Consider the following 18,239-nt stretch of genomic DNA (forward strand, 5'->3'; position numbering starts at 1 on the left):
TGCATGACAGTCAAGTTCTTCCACACCGATCTCGAGAAACCATTTTGTATGAACCTTGCTTTGTGCACGGGGGCATTGTCATGCTGAAACAGGAAAGGGCCTTCCCCAAACTGTTACCACAAACTTGAAAGCACAGAATTGTCTAAAACGTCATTGTATGCTGTAGAGTTAAGATTTCCCTTCCCTGGAACTAAGAGGCCTGATCCATGAAAAACAGCCTCAGACCATTATTCCTCCACCAAACTTTACAGTTACCACTATGCATTGGGGCAGGTAGCATTCTCCTGGCATCTGCCAAACTCAGATTCGTCTGTTGGACTGCCAGATGGTGAAGCGTGATTCATCACTCCAGAGAACATGTTTCCACTGCTCCAGAGTCCAATGGCGCCAACCTTTACACCACTCCAACCAACGCCTGGCATTGGTAATTTTAAGCTTGTGTGCGACTGCTCAGTCATGGAAACCCATTTCAGTAAGCTCCCAACGAACAGTTATTGTTCTGATGTTGCTTCCAGAGGCAGTTTGGAACTCAGTAGCGTATGTTGCAACTGAGGACGGACAATTTTTATGCGCCAAGGGTCTCGTTCTGTGAACTTATGAGCCGTTGTTGCTCCTAGACTTTTCCACTTCACAATAACAGCACTTACAGTTGACCGGGGAAGTTCTAGCAGGGCAGAAATTTGACAAACTGACTTGTTGGAAAGGTGGCATCCTATGACGGTGCCACGTTTAAAATCACTGAGCTCTTCAGTAAAGCCATTCTACTGCCATGTTTGTCAATGGAGATTGCATGGCTGTGTGCTCAATTTTAAGCACCTGTCAGCAACGAGTTTCGCTGAAATAGCCAAATCCACTCATTTGAAAGGGTGTCTACATACTTTTGTATACAGTATATAGTGTGTATGCATAGTCAGGATGAGGTGAATCCTGGCTTCTGCATCAGTAGATTTCACAGAATTTTCAATTGACATCAATATAGTAGGGGGCGGCAGGTAGCCTAGTGGTTAGAGTGTTGGGCCAGTAACAAAAGGTTGCTGGATATCCTTCCTGTTTATCCCTGTCCGGGGGTATCATCGGATGGGGCCACAGTGTCTCCTGACCCCTCCTGTCCCAGCCTCCAGTATTTATGTTGCAGTAGTTTATATGTCAGGGGGCTAGGGTCAGTTTGTTATATCTGGAGTACTTCTCCTGTCTTATCCGGTGTCCTGTGTGAATTTAAGTATGCTCTCTCTAATTCTCTCTTTCTCTCTTTCTTTCTCTCTCTCGGAGGACCTGAGCCCTAGGACCATGCCTCAGGACTACCTGGCATGATGAGTCCTTGCTGTCCCCAGTCCACCTGGCCGTGCTGCTGCTCCAGTTTCAACTGTTCTGCCTGCGGCTATGGAAACCTGACCTGTTCACCGGACGTGCTACCTGTCCCAGACCTGCTGTTTTCAACTCTCTAGAGACAGCAGGAGCGGTAGAGATACTCTTAATGATCGGCTATGAAAAGCCAACTGACATTTACTCCTGAGGTGCTGACTTGCTGCACCCTCGACAACTACTGTGATTATTATTATTTGACCATGCTGGTCATTTATGAACATTTGAACATCTTGGCCATGTTCTGTTATAATCTCCACCCGGCACAGCCAGAAGAGGACTGGCCACCCCTCATAGCCTGGTTCCTCTCTAGGTTTCTTCCTAGGTTTTGGCCTTTCTAGGGAGTTTTTCCTAGCCACCTTGCTTCTACACCTGCATTGCTTTCTGTTTGGGGTTTTAGGCTGGGTTTTTGTACAGCACTTTGAAATATCAGCTGATGTAAGAAGGGCTATATAAATACATTTGATTTGATTTGATTGGATCAAGTCCCTGAGCTGACAAGTAAGAAAATCTGTCGTTCTGCCCCTGAACAAGACAATTAACCCACTGTTCCCCTGAACAAGACAATTAACCCACTGTTCCCCTGAACAAGGCAGTTAACCCACTGTTCCCCTGAACAAGGCAGTTAACCCACTGTTCCCCTGAACAAGACAATTAACCCACTGTTCCCCTGAACAAGACCATTAACCCACTGTTCCCCTGAACAAGGCAATTAACCCACTGTTCCCCTGAAGAAGACAATTAACCCACTGTTCCCCTGAACAAGGCAATTAACCCACTGTTCCCCTGAACAAGGCAATTAACCCACTGTTCCCCTGAACAAGACAATTAACCCACTGTTCCCCTGAACAAGGCAATTAACCCACTGTTCCCCTGAACAAGACAATTAACCCACTGTTCCCCTGAACAAGACAATTAACCCACTGTTCATTGTAAATAAGAATGTGTTCTTAACTGACTTTTCTAGTTAAATAAAGGTTACATTTTATAAATACATAGTAACTTGGCCAGCAGGAAAAGTAGCCTGTATGATGTTTGAGATACAGAGGCGGTATAGGGTGAATCCCATCTTGAGATACAATACTCACCCGTAATCATTTTTCACCAAAGTTTTTGCCAAATCTCCCATTGACATCCATGCATAACATACACACAAAGTAATGATTTGACACCTCTGTGAGGGGAGATTTGTTCAGAAAAACATCCCAAGTCATCGTGGTCATTACCCTTACAAAAAAAGATTGTAGTTTTTAAACTGCAGTAAAAGTGCAGTAACTGCAGTCGACTGTGATATTTTGGACCCAGTAATTGCAAAATAACTGCAGTTATTCTGCAATTACTGGGTCCAAAATATCACAGTCGACTGCAGTTACTGCACTTATACTGCAGTAAAAAAAATTGGTGTTATTTTTAGACGCAGTATTTGCAGCATACTGTAGTTATACTCCAGTGTACTGCAGTTATACTGCAATCTTTTTTTCCCTAACGGGTAGTGTATAGTGTGATGGCAAACCAAACGATTTTGGTCAGAGGAACTGTCCCATTATCACAGTTATCTTCACAGGTCTGTAAATTAGACTCCTTTCAAGTCCCAAACTGTAAGTATAAGAACAGGGAATCAACAAATGGGCCTAAACCGGGGGTCTAAATTTGGCTACTGGATCAAAGGTCTTTCACACTAGAATTACTGGAACGTCTATAGCTCTCTGGTTGGGTTATCCTGTTGTGGGGGTGAAGAAGTGCACTCCCTTAATGATGACTACTACTCGCCAAGCCCTCAATGTCCCTCAACAACCACTGTACTGTCTCTACAGTAAATCATATATACAGTACTGTATCTACTGTAAAGCATATATACAGTACTGTATCTACTGTAAATCATATATACAGTACTGTATCTACTGTAAATCATATATACAGTACTGTATCTACTGTAAAGCATATATACAGTACTGTATCTCCTGTAAATCATATATACAGTACTGCCTCTACAATAAATGATATATACAGTACTGTATCTACTGTAAAGCATATATACAGTACTGTATCTACAGTAAATAATATATACAGTACTGTATCTACTGTAAAGCATATATACAGTACTGTATCTACAGTAAATAATATATGCTGTATATACCAAACATTAGGAACACCTTCCTAATATTGAGTTGCCCTCAGAACCGCCTCAAGTCGTTGCAACATGGACTCTACAAGCGTCCCAAAGGGATGTGGGTACATGTTAACTCAATTGCTTCTCACAGTTGTGTCAAGTTGGCTGGATGTCCTTTGGGTGGTGGACCATTCTTGATACAAACGTGAAACTGTTGAGCTTGAAAAACTTAGCAGTGTTGCATTTCTTGACACAAACTGTTGCGCCAGGCACCTACTACCATACCTTGTTCAAAGGCACCGTCTCTCATTCCTAGTCGATCACCAAACATTGCTGTAGAAAGCCATGTTTGTGTTGCGCTCTTTTCGGTAGGTGCACAAGATTCATAAGCCCTGCGCACCGGGTAGGCAAAGTGTTCCCAATTTTGAACATTTCATTTGTCTTAAAAAAACTAACTCCGCAAACCCGGAGGACCGGGAGATCTGTGGCAAATTGAGTCGGTCTACTGCGCTGGGCAAGCGGATAGCTCAAATCACCGTGCCTAGCTACAGCTAAGTTTGATACTAGCCTACGTAAGATGTCATAACTTTTAAAACCATGACCAGAGAGAGGCTGCCAAATAATACAGAAAAGAGCATCTGTTTTTATGAGTGAGTTCATGTCTAAGTTTATTTCAGCACTGTCAACACTGTTTTTATTCAACACTATTATAAAACTTCCACTCGCGCTGCAGCTGCAATGAATGAGTAGCCAAGTGTATCTATAACCCTGAGTTGTATTATTATTAGCTGCTTGTCTTGTCTATTTTAAAAATATATTAGACCAGGCATATAGCCAATATGCTGTGATAATGTATTAGACCTGCTGCACAAACCTAATTTCTACAGAACTGTTTTTATTAGGGCTCCCGAGTGGCGCAGCGGTCTAAGGCACTGCAGCTTCACTACAAACGCCCTGGTTTGAATCCAGGCTGTATCACAACAGGCCGTGATTGGGAGTCTCATAGGGCAGCAAACAATTGGCCCAGCGATGTCTGGGTTTGGCCGTCATTGTAAATAATTATTTGTTCTTAACTGACTTACATAGTTAAATAAACGTTACAAAATTAATAATAATAATTAAGTTAATGTTACATTTAAGTAATGTTTAAAAAAAAATCTGAGCGCTTGATCTTGGCTTGCTTTTTGACTGAGAAACTGATCTTGACTCAGAAAAGATTGGTAACCACTGATCTACACGGATTGAAGTGGATTTGACAGGTAACATCAGTAAGGTATCATAGCTTTCACCTGGATTCACCTGGTCAGTCTATGTCATGGAAAGAGCAGGTGTTCTTAATGTTTTGAGACAGGAGGGGAGGCTATTTCTGATGATTTGTCCAAGGTCCAACTTCCTCTCATGTGGAATCTCCAATTTTAATTGATGGGATGAAGGAGAGGACCAAAATGCAGCGCGGTTATTGTTCAACATGTTTAATAAGACGATAAACGGTGAACATTAACAAATAACAAAATAACAAACGTGAAAGCCGAAACAGTCCTATCTGGTGCAGAACACAAACACAGAGACAGGACACCATGTCCCGTGTAGCTCAGTTGGTAGAGCATGGCGCTTGCAACGCCAGGGTTGTGGGTTCGATTCCCACGGGGGGCCAGTACAAAAAAAAAAGTATGAATGTATGTACTTGTAAGTCGCTCTGGATAAGAGCGTCTGCTAAATGACTTAAATGTAAATGTAATGAAACAACCACCCACAATCCCCAACACAAAACAAGCCACCTATATATGATTCTCAATCAGGGACAACGATTGACAGCTGTCTCTGATTGAGAACCATATCAGGCTGGACACAGAAACAGACGAACTAGACACACAACATAGAATTCCCACCCAGCTCACGTCCTGACCAACACTAAACAAGCAAAACACATAAGAACTCTGGTCAGGACGTTACAGTACCCCCCTCCTGAGGTGCGGACTCCGAACGCACCCCTAACACTCAAGAGGAGGGTCTGGGTGGGCATCTCTCCGCGGTGGCGGCTCCGGCGCAGGACGAGGACACCACTCCACCACTGTCTTTGTCCCCTTCCTTAGCGTCCTTTGAGTGGCGACCCTCGCCCACGACCTTGGCCTAAGAATCCTCCCCAAGGCCCCCACATGATTTAGGAGGTAGCTCAGGACAGAGGGCACCTCAGGGCGAGTGCGGGGAGAAGGAACAGTGCGTACAGGGCTCTGGAGACGCACAGGAGGCTTGATGCGTGGTGCCGGAACTGGAGGTACTGGGCTGGAGACACGCACCACAGGGAGAGTGCGTGGAGGAGGAACAGGGCTCTGGAGACACACTGGAAACCTGGCGCGTGGTGTAGGCACTGGTGGTACTGGACAGACCGGACCGTGAAGGCGCACTGGAGGCCTTGAGAGCAGGGCTGGCACCATCCGCCCTGGCTGGATCTTCACCCTAGCCCGGCAGATGTGGGGAGCTGCGATGTTGCGCACCGGGCTAAGCACACGCACCGGGGACACCGTGCGCGCCACCGCATAACACGGTGCCTGCCCGGTACGACGCCCTCTCTCTCCACTGGAAGCATGGCTGTGAGAGCTGTAGCGCCGAGCTGGCAGAGGACGTGCAGGGCTAGGGAGGCGCACAGGAGGCCTGGTGCGTGAGGCTGGCACAGTCTTAACCAGACGGCTAGCACGCACCTCAGGACGAGTATGGAGAGCTGTTCCCGGTGACATCAACTCCCCGACACGTTCAGTCGGGCGGATGTCGTGCCTCATGCACCAAACCAGCACCTCCCTCATAACTCTCTCCTCCAATTTCCCCATTAACTCCTTCACTGTCTCTGCGTCACTCACCTCCAATTCCGCCCTGATCGGCTCCTTACGGTAAGCAGGGGGAGTTGGCTCAGGTCTGACTCCTGACTCTGCCACAATCCCCGTGTGCCCCCCCCCCCCAAGACATTTTTGGGGCTGCCTCTCGGGCCTCCAGCCGCTCTGCCGTGCTAGCGCCTCATAATAGCGCCTCTCCGCCTTCGCTGCCTCCAGCTCTTCTTTGGGGCGGCGATATTCCCCTGGCTCTGCCCAGGGTCCTTTGCCGTCTAATTCGTCCTCCCATGTCCATTTCTCCAAATAGTGCAGCCTCTCCTGCTGCTGCTGCTGCTGCTGCTGCAGCCTCTCCTGCTGCTGCTTCTTGGTCCGGGTTAGGTGGGTGGTTCTGTAACGGCTTTCTTCCTGGGATGAAGGAGAGGACCAAAATGCAGCGCGGTTATTGTTCAACATGTTTAATAAGACGATAAACGGTGAACATTAACAAATAACAAAATAACAAACGTGAAAGCCGAGACAGTCCTATCTGGTGCAGAACACAAAACACAGAGACAGGAAACAACCACCCACAATCCCCAACACAAAACAAGCCACCTATATATGATTCTCAATCAGGGACAACGATTGACAGCTGTCTCTGATTGAGAACCATATCAGGCTGGACACAGAAACAGACGAACTAGACACACAACATAGAATTCCCACCCAGCTCACGTCCTGACCAACACTAAACAAGCAAAACACATAAGAACTCTGGTCAGGACGTTACACATAATGACAAAGCAAAAACAGTTTTAGACATTTTTGCTCATTTATAAAAATTAAAAAAAACTGAAATGTCACATTTACATAAGTATTCAGACCCTTTACTCAGTACTTTGTTGAAGCACCTTTGGCAGTGATTACAGCGTTGAGTCTTCTTGGGTATGACGCTACAAGCTTGGCACGCATGTATTTGGGGAGTTTCTCCCATTCTTCTCTGCGGATTCTCTCAAGCTCTGTCAGGTTGGATAGGGAGTGTTGCTACACAGCTATTTTCAGGTCTCTCTAGAGATGTTCGATCGGGTTCAAGTCCGGGCTCTGGCTGGGCCACTCAAGGACATTCAGAGACTTGTACTCCACTCCTGCATTGTCTTGACTTAGGGTCGTTGTCCTGTTGGAAGGTGAACCTTCGCCCCAGTCTGAGGTCCTGAGTGCTCTGGAGCAGGTTTTCATCAAGGATCTCTCTGTACTTTGCTCCGTTCATCTTTCCCTCGATCCTGACTAGTCTCCCAGTTTCTGCAGCTGAAAAACATCCCCACAGCATGATGCTGCCACCACCATGCTTCACTGTAGGGATAGTGCCAGGTTTCCTCCAGACGTGACGCTTGGCATTCAGGCCAAACAGTTCAATCTTGGTTTCATCAGACCAGAGAATCTTGTTTCTCATGATCTGAGAGTCTTTTAGGTGCTTTTTGGCAAACTCCAAGTGGGCTGTCATGTGCGTTTTACTGAGGAGTGGCTTCCGTCTGGCCACTCTACCATAAAGGCCTGATTGGTGGAGTGCTGCAGAGATGGTTGTCCTTCTGGAAGGTTCTCCCATCACCACAGAGGAACTCTGGAACTCTGTCAGAGTGACCATCGGGTTCTTGGTATCCTCCCTGACCAAGGCCCTTCTCCCCCAATTGCTCAGTTTGGCCGGGCTGCCAGCTGTAGGAAGAGTCTTGGTGGTTCCAAACTTCCTCCATTTAAGAATGATGGAGGCCACTGTATTCTTGGGGACCTTCAATGCTGCAGAAAGGTTTTGGTACCATTCCCCAGATCTGTGCCTCGACACAATCCTGTCTCGGAACTCTAAGGACAATTCATTTGACCTCATGGCTTGGTTGTTGCTTTGACATGTCCAATCAACAGGAGGCACCGGAGCTCAATATCGAGTCTCATAGCAAAGGGTCTGAATACTTTTGTAAATAAAGTATTTCTGTTTTTAATTTTTAATACATTTAAAAAAAATAATAATAATTACATCGTTTTTCACGTTGTCATTATGGGGTATTGTGTGTAGATTGCTGAGATTTTTAAAATGTATGTAATCAATTTTAGAATAAGGCTGTAACGTAACAAAATATGGAAAATGTTAAGGGATCTGAATACTTTCCAAAGGCACTGTACAGTACTATATCTACAGTAAATCATATATAAAGTACTGTATCTACAGTAAATACTATATCAAGTAAAATTGGAGATTTCACATGAGAGGAAGTTGGACCTCAGACAAATCATCTAAAATAGCCTCCCCTCCTGTCTCAACACTCATTATACAGTGCCATCAGAAAGTATTCACACCACTTGAAATGTTGTTGTGTTACAGCCTGAATATGTATTAATATGTATTAAACATACATTTTGTGTCACTGGCAAAGTGGAAATATGCAATTTTGTTCATAAATGAATCAAAGAAATTAAGCTGAAATGTCTATCATCAATAAGTATTCAACCCCTTTGTTATGTCAGGCCTACATTAGTTCAGGAGTAAAAATGTGCTTAACAAGTCACATAATAAGTTGCATGGAATCACTCTGTGTGCAATAATAGTGTTTAACATGATTTTTGAATGACTACCTCATCTCTGTACCCCACACATTACAATTATCTGTAAGGTCCCTCAGTCGAGCAGTGAATTTCAAACACAGATTCAACCACAAACACCAGGGAGGTTTTCCAATGCCTCACAAAGAAGGGCACCTATTTGTAGATGGGTAAACAAAAAAGCAGACATTGAATATCCCTTTGAGCATGGTGAAGTTATTAATTACAGTTTAGACCCAGTCACTACAAAGATACAGGCGTCCTTCCTAATTCAGTTGCAGAGCGATAGGGAACCGCTCTGGGATTTCACCATGCCAATGGTGACTTTATTAAAACAGTTACAGAGTTTAATGGCTGTGATAGGAGAAAACTGAGAATTGATCAACAACATTGTAGTGACTCCACAACATTAATCTAAATGAGTGAAAAGAAGGAAGACTGTACTTCTTTTTTTTTTTATTCCAAAAGATGCATCCTGTTTGCAATAAGGCACTGAAGTAAAACTGCAAAAAATGTGGCAAAGAAATTCACTTTATGTCCTGAATACAAAGTGTTATGTTTGGGGCAATTACAACACATCACAGAGTACCACTCTTCTTGAGTTGCTTTCCAAGACAATATTGAATGTTCCTGAGTGGCCTTGTTACAGTTTTCACTTAAATCGACATGAAAATCTATGGCAAGACTTTAAAATGGGTGTCTAGCAATGATCAACAACCAGAGCATTAATACTTTTTTTAAAGAATAATGTGCAAATATTGTACAGTCCAGGTGTGCAAAGCTCTTAGAGACTTACCCAGAAACCAGAAAGACTAACAGCTGTAATCACTGCCAAAGGGGATTCTAACATGTATTGAGTCAGGGGGTTGAATATTTATGTACTCAAGATATATTAGTTTATTTTTATTATATATATATATATGTATTATTTTTTTTACAAACATTAGAATGTTTCTTCCACTTTGACAATGACAACAATTTTATCCATTTTAATCCCACCTTGTAACACAACATAATGTGAAAAAAGTTAAGGGGTGTGAATACTTTCTGAAGGCACTGTACCTTATTACAACACAGGTACATTATTACAACACAGTAATAAGCACTATATAAAGATGGGAGACCTCCCTCCCCACCCTCCCCCATTGGATCCCACTTCCTTTACCTCCACGGAGTTCTATGCCCTATGGGGTATCATCTGTTTGTGGTTGTAAGTGACCCATTTCATTCATCCAATTTAGAGTAACATTTAGGATAATATTTTCTTTATATAAAAAGAGGTCTGGATGGTCTGGTCTGGCTATTATTTTCCTAGTTTATGGTGGGATTGAAATATAAAAAATGTCTGATCTGTAGAGAGTAGAGAGTTGGAAAACGTGTCTGCAAGTTTCACATGTTGATTGTCAGGTGCACTAGTACAGTGAAATGTTTTTGTTGCTCTTTCCCAACAATGTAGTAATCAATATCAGTAGATATATACAGGGTCAGTAGTTATATACAGGGTCAGTAGTTATATACAGGGTCAGTAGTTATATACCGGGTCAGTAGTTATATACCGGGTCAGTAGATATTGTTTTATACAATAAAACATTTAAAGTCAAGTAGAACAAAAACACACGAGAAATAGACATAAGAAGAACACGTTATAAGTTATATACAAGGTCTGTTCCAGGGTCAGTAGTTATATACAGGGTCAGTTCCAGGGTCAGTAGTTATATACAGGGTCTGTTCCAGGGTCAGTAGTTATATACAGGGTCAGTAGCTATATACAGAGTCAGTAGTTATATACAGGGTCAGTAGTTACATACAGGGTCAGTAGTTATATACCGGGTCAGTAGTTATATACAGGGTCAGTAGCTATATACAGGGTCAGATCCAGGGTCAGTAGTTATATACAGGGTCAGTTCCAGGGTCAGTAGTTATATACAGGGTCAGTTCTAGGGTCAGTAGTTATATACAGGGTCAGTTCCAGGGTCAGTAGTTATATACAGGGTCAGTTCCAGGGTCAGTAGTTATATACAGGGTCAGATCCAGGGTCAGTAGTTATATACAGGGTCAGTAGTTATATACAGGGTCAGTTCCAGGGTCAGTAGTTATATACAGGGTCTGTTCCAGGGTCAGTAGCTATATACAGGGTCAGTTCCAGGGTCAGTAGTTATATACAGGGTCAGTAGCTATATACAGAGTCAGTAGCTATATACAGGGTCAGTAGTTATATACAGGGTCAGTAGTTACATACAGGGTCAGTAGTTATATACCGGGTCAGTAGTTATATACCGGGTCAGTAGTTATATACAGGGTCAGTAGCTATATACAGGGTCAGATCCAGGGTCAGTAGTTATATACAGGGTCAGTTCTAGGGTCAGTAGTTATATACAGGGTCAGTAGTTATATACAGGGTCAGTAGTTATATACAGGGTCAGTTCCAGGGTCAGTAGTTATATACAGGGTCAGTAGTTATATACAGGGTCAGTAGTTATATACAGGGTCAGTAGCTATATACAGGGTCAGTTCCAGGGTCAGTAGTTATATACAGGGTCAGTAGCTATATACAGGGTCAGTAGTTATATACAGGGTCAGTTCCAGGGTCAGTAGTTATATACAGGGTCAGTTCCAGGGTCAGTAGTTATATACAGGGTCAGTTCCAGGGTCAGTAGTTATATACAGGGTCAGTTCCAGGGTCAGTAGTTATATACAGGGTCTGTTCCAGGGTCAGTAGCTATATACAGGGTCTGTTCCAGGGTCAGTAGTTATATACAGGGCCAGTAGTTATATACATGGTCAGTCGTTATATACAGAGTCAGTAGTTATATACAGAGTCAGTAGTTATATACAGGGTCAGTAGCTATATACAGGGTCAGATCCAGGGTCAGTAGTTATATACAGAGTCAGTAGTTATATACAGGGCCAGTAGCTATATACAGGGTCAGATCCAGGGTCAGTAGTTATATACAGGGTCAGTTCCAGGGTCAGTAGTTATATACAGAGTCAGTAGTTATATACAGGGTCAGTAGTTATATACCGGGTCAGTAGTTATATACAGGGTCAGTAGTTATATACAGGGACAGTTCAGTTCCAGGGTCAGTAGTTATATACAGGGACAGTTCAGTTCCAGGGTCAGTAGTTATATACAGGGACAGTTCCAGGGTCAGTAGTTATATACAGGGACAGTTCCAGGGTCAGTAGTTATATACAGGGACAGTTGTTACAGAGTCAGTAGTTATATACAGGGTCAGTTCCAGGGTCAGTAGTTATATACAGGGTCAGTTCCAGGGTCAGTAGCTATATACAGGGACAGTTCCAGGGTCAGTAGTTATATACAGGGTCAGTAGTTATATACAGGGTCAGTTCCAGGGTCAGTAGTTATATACGGGGTCAGTAGTTACATACAGGGTCAGTAGTTATATACAGGGACAGTTCTAGGGTCAGTAGTTATATACAGGGTCAGTTCCAGGGTCAATAGTTATATACAGGGACAGTTCCAGGGTCAGTAGTTATATACAGGGTCAGTAGTTATATACAGGGACAGTTCTAGGGTCAGTAGTTATATACAGGGTCAGTTCCAGGGTCAGTAGTTACATACAGGGTCAGTAGTTATGTACAGGGTCAGTAGTTATATACAGGGTCAGTAGTTATATACAGGGTCAGTAGTTACATACAGGGTCAGTAGTTATATACAGGGTCAGTAGTTACATACAGGGTCAGTAGTTATATACCGGGTCAGTAGTTATATACAGGGTCAGTAGCTATATACAGGGTCAGATCCAGGGTCAGTAGCTATATACAGGGTCAGATCCAGGGTCAGTAGTTATATACAGGGTCAGTTCCAGGGTCAGTAGTTATATACAGGGTCAGTTCTAGGGTCAGTAGTTATATACAGGGTCAGTTCCAGGGTCAGTAGTTATATACAGGGTCAGTAGTTACATACAGGGTCAGTAGTTATGTACAGGGTCAGTAGTTATATACAGGGTCAGTATTTATGTACAGGGTCAGTAGTTATATACAGGGACAGTTCCAGGGTCAGTAGTTATATACAGGGTCAGTAGTTATATACAGGGTCTGTTCCAGGGTCAGTAGTTATATACAGGGTCAGTTCCAGGGTCAGTAGCTATATACAGGGTCAGTAGTTATATACAGGGTCAGTAGTTATATACAGGGACAGTTCCAGGGTCAGTAGTTATATACAGGGTCAGTAGTTACATACAGGGTCAGTAGTTATATACAGGGACAGTTCTAGGGTCAGTAGTTATATACAGGGTCAGTTCCAGGGTCAATAGTTATATACAGGGACAGTTCCAGGGTCAGTAGTTATATACAGGGTCAGTAGTTATATACAGGGACAGTTCTAGGGTCAGTAGTTATATACAGGGTCAGTTCCAGGGTCAGTAGTTACATACAGGGTCAGTAGTTATGTACAGGGTCAGTAGTTATATACAGGGTCAGTAGTTATATACAGGGTCAGTAGTTACATACAGGGTCAGTAGTTATATACAGGGTCAGTAGTTACATACAGGGTCAGTAGTTATATACCGGGTCAGTAGTTATATACAGGGTCAGTAGCTATATACAGGGTCAGATCCAGGGTCAGTAGTTATATACAGGGTCAGTTCCAGGGTCAGTAGTTATATACAGGGTCAGTTCTAGGGTCAGTAGTTATATACAGGGTCAGTTCCAGGGTCAGTAGTTATATACAGGGTCAGTTCCAGGGTCAGTAGTTATATACAGGGTCAGATCCAGGGTCAGTAGTTATATACAGGGTCAGTAGTTATATACAGGGTCAGTTCCAGGGTCAGTAGTTATATACAGGGTCTGTTCCAGGGTCAGTAGCTATATACAGGGTCAGTTCCAGGGTCAGTAGTTATATACAGGGTCAGTAGCTATATACAGAGTCAGTAGCTATATACAGGGTCAGTAGTTATATACAGGGTCAGTAGTTACATACAGGGTCAGTAGTTATATACCGGGTCAGTAGTTATATACCGGGTCAGTAGTTATATACAGGGTCAGTAGCTATATACAGGGTCAGATCCAGGGTCAGTAGTTATATACAGGGTCAGTTCTAGGGTCAGTAGTTATATACAGGGTCAGTAGTTATATACAGGGTCAGTAGTTATATACAGGGTCAGTTCCAGGGTCAGTAGTTATATACAGGGTCAGTAGTTATATACAGGGTCAGTAGTTATATACAGGGTCAGTAGTTATATACAGGGTCAGTTCCAGGGTCAGTAGTTATATACAGGGTCAGTAGTTATATACAGGGTCAGTAGTTATATACAGGGTCAGTAGTTATATACAGGGTCAGTTCCAGGGTCAGTAGTTATATACAGGGTCAGTTCCAGGGTCAGTAGTTATATACAGGGTCAGTTCCAGGGTCAGTAGTTATATACAGGGTCAGTTCCAGGGTCAGTAGTTATATACAGGGTCTGTTCCAGGGTCAGTAGCTATATACAGGGTCTGTTCCAGGGTCAGTAGTTATATACAGGGCCAGTAGTTATATACATGGTCAGTCGTTATATACAGAGTCAGTAGTTATATACAGAGTCAGTAGTTATATACAGGGTCAGTAGCTATATACAGGGTCAGATCCAGGGTCAGTAGTTATATACAGAGTCAGTAGTTATATACAGGGCCAGTAGCTATATACAGGGTCAGATCCAGGGTCAGTAGTTATATACAGGGTCAGTTCCAGGGTCAGTAGTTATATACAGAGTCAGTAGTTATATACAGGGTCAGTAGTTATATACCGGGTCAGTAGTTATATACAGGGTCAGTAGCTATATACAGGGTCAGATCCAGGGTCAGTAGTTATATACAGGGTCAGTTCCAGGGTCAGTAGTTATATACAGGGACAGTTCCAGGGTCAGTAGTTATATACAGGGACAGTTCCAGGGTCAGTAGTTATATACAGGGTCAGTAGTTACATACATGGTCAGTAGTTATATACAGGGTCAGTTCCAGGGTCAGTAGTTATATACAGGGTCAGTTCCAGGGTCAGTAGCTATATACAGGGACAGTTCCAGGGTCAGTAGTTATATACAGGGTCAGTAGTTATATACAGGGTCAGTTCCAGGGTCAGTAGTTATATACAGGGTCAGTAGTTACATACAGGGTCAGTAGTTATATACAGGGACAGTTCTAGGGTCAGTAGTTATATACAGGGTCAGTTCCAGGGTCAATAGTTATATACAGGGACAGTTCCAGGGTCAGTAGTTATATACAGGGTCAGTAGTTATATACAGGGACAGTTCTAGGGTCAGTAGTTATATACAGGGTCAGTTCCAGGGTCAGTAGTTACATACAGGGTCAGTAGTTATGTACAGGGTCAGTAGTTATATACAGGGTCAGTAGTTATATACAGGGTCAGTAGTTACATACAGGGTCAGTAGTTATATACAGGGTCAGTAGTTACATACAGGGTCAGTAGTTATATACCGGGTCAGTAGTTATATACAGGGTCAGTAGCTATATACAGGGTCAGATCCAGGGTCAGTAGCTATATACAGGGTCAGATCCAGGGTCAGTAGTTATATACAGGGTCAGTTCCAGGGTCAGTAGTTATATACAGGGTCAGTTCTAGGGTCAGTAGTTATATACAGGGTCAGTTCCAGGGTCAGTAGTTATATACAGGGTCAGTAGTTACATACAGGGTCAGTAGTTATGTACAGGGTCAGTAGTTATATACAGGGTCAGTATTTATGTACAGGGTCAGTAGTTATATACAGGGACAGTTCCAGGGTCAGTAGTTATATACAGGGTCAGTAGTTATATACAGGGTCTGTTCCAGGGTCAGTAGTTATATACAGGGTCAGTTCCAGGGTCAGTAGCTATATACAGGGTCAGTAGTTATATACAGGGTCAGTAGTTATATACAGGGACAGTTCCAGGGTCAGTAGTTATATACAGGGTCAGTAGTTACATACAGGGTCAGTAGTTATATACAGGGACAGTTCTAGGGTCAGTAGTTATATACAGGGTCAGTTCCAGGGTCAATAGTTATATACAGGGACAGTTCCAGGGTCAGTAGTTATATACAGGGTCAGTAGTTATATACAGGGACAGTTCTAGGGTCAGTAGTTATATACAGGGTCAGTTCCAGGGTCAGTAGTTACATACAGGGTCAGTAGTTATGTACAGGGTCAGTAGTTATATACAGGGTCAGTAGTTATATACAGGGTCAGTAGTTACATACAGGGTCAGTAGTTATATACAGGGTCAGTAGTTACATACAGGGTCAGTAGTTATATACCGGGTCAGTAGTTATATACAGGGTCAGTAGCTATATACAGGGTCAGATCCAGGGTCAGTAGCTATATACAGGGTCAGATCCAGGGTCAGTAGTTATATACAGGGTCAGTTCCAGGGTCAGTAGTTATATACAGGGTCAGTTCTAGGGTCAGTAGTTATATACAGGGTCAGTTCCAGGGTCAGTAGTTATATACAGGGTCAGTAGTTACATACAGGGTCAGTAGTTATGTACAGGGTCAGTAGTTATATACAGGGTCAGTATTTATGTACAGGGTCAGTAGTTATATACAGGGACAGTTCCAGGGTCAGTAGTTATATACAGGGTCAGTAGTTATATACAGGGTCTGTTCCAGGGTCAGTAGTTATATACAGGGTCAGTTCCAGGGTCAGTAGTTATATACAGGGTCAGTAGTTACATACATGGTCAGTAGTTATATACAGGGTCAGTTCCAGGGTCAGTAGTTATATACAGGGTCAGTTCCAGGGTCAGTAGCTATATACAGGGACAGTTCCAGGGTCAGTAGTTATATACAGGGTCAGTAGTTATATACAGGGTCAGTTCCAGGGTCAGTAGTTATATACAGGGTCAGTAGTTACATACAGGGTCAGTAGTTATATACAGGGACAGTTCTAGGGTCAGTAGTTATATACAGGGTCAGTTCCAGGGTCAATAGTTATATACAGGGACAGTTCCAGGGTCAGTAGTTATATACAGGGTCAGTAGTTATATACAGGGACAGTTCTAGGGTCAGTAGTTATATACAGGGTCAGTTCCAGGGTCAGTAGTTACATACAGGGTCAGTAGTTATGTACAGGGTCAGTAGTTATATACAGGGTCAGTAGTTATATACAGGGTCAGTAGTTACATACAGGGTCAGTAGTTATATACAGGGTCAGTAGTTACATACAGGGTCAGTAGTTATATACCGGGTCAGTAGTTATATACAGGGTCAGTAGCTATATACAGGGTCAGATCCAGGGTCAGTAGCTATATACAGGGTCAGATCCAGGGTCAGTAGTTATATACAGGGTCAGTTCCAGGGTCAGTAGTTATATACAGGGTCAGTTCTAGGGTCAGTAGTTATATACAGGGTCAGTTCCAGGGTCAGTAGTTATATACAGGGTCAGTAGTTACATACAGGGTCAGTAGTTATGTACAGGGTCAGTAGTTATATACAGGGTCAGTATTTATGTACAGGGTCAGTAGTTATATACAGGGACAGTTCCAGGGTCAGTAGTTATATACAGGGTCAGTAGTTATATACAGGGTCTGTTCCAGGGTCAGTAGTTATATACAGGGTCAGTTCCAGGGAGGGTCAGTAGCTATATACAGGGTCAGTAGTTATATACAGGGTCAGTAGTTATATACAGGGACAGTTCCAGGGTCAGTAGTTATATACAGGGTCAGTAGTTACATACAGGGTCAGTAGTTATATACAGGGACAGTTCTAGGGTCAGTAGTTATATACAGGGTCAGTTCCAGGGTCAATAGTTATATACAGGGACAGTTCCAGGGTCAGTAGTTATATACAGGGTCAGTAGTTATATACAGGGACAGTTCTAGGGTCAGTAGTTATATACAGGGTCAGTTCCAGGGTCAGTAGTTACATACAGGGTCAGTAGTTATGTACAGGGTCAGTAGTTATATACAGGGTCAGTAGTTATATACAGGGTCAGTAGTTACATACAGGGTCAGTAGTTATATACAGGGTCAGTAGTTACATACAGGGTCAGTAGTTATATACCGGGTCAGTAGTTATATACAGGGTCAGTAGCTATATACAGGGTCAGATCCAGGGTCAGTAGCTATATACAGGGTCAGATCCAGGGTCAGTAGTTATATACAGGGTCAGTTCCAGGGTCAGTAGTTATATACAGGGTCAGTTCTAGGGTCAGTAGTTATATACAGGGTCAGTTCCAGGGTCAGTAGTTATATACAGGGTCAGTAGTTACATACAGGGTCAGTAGTTATGTACAGGGTCAGTAGTTATATACAGGGTCAGTATTTATGTACAGGGTCAGTAGTTATATACAGGGACAGTTCCAGGGTCAGTAGTTATATACAGGGTCAGTAGTTATATACAGGGTCAGTTCCAGGGTCAGTAGTTATATACAGGGTCAGTTCCAGG

Source organism: Salvelinus namaycush, chromosome 29, assembly GCF_016432855.1.
Source record: "Salvelinus namaycush isolate Seneca chromosome 29, SaNama_1.0, whole genome shotgun sequence".
NCBI classification, from domain to species: domain Eukaryota; kingdom Metazoa; phylum Chordata; class Actinopteri; order Salmoniformes; family Salmonidae; genus Salvelinus; species Salvelinus namaycush.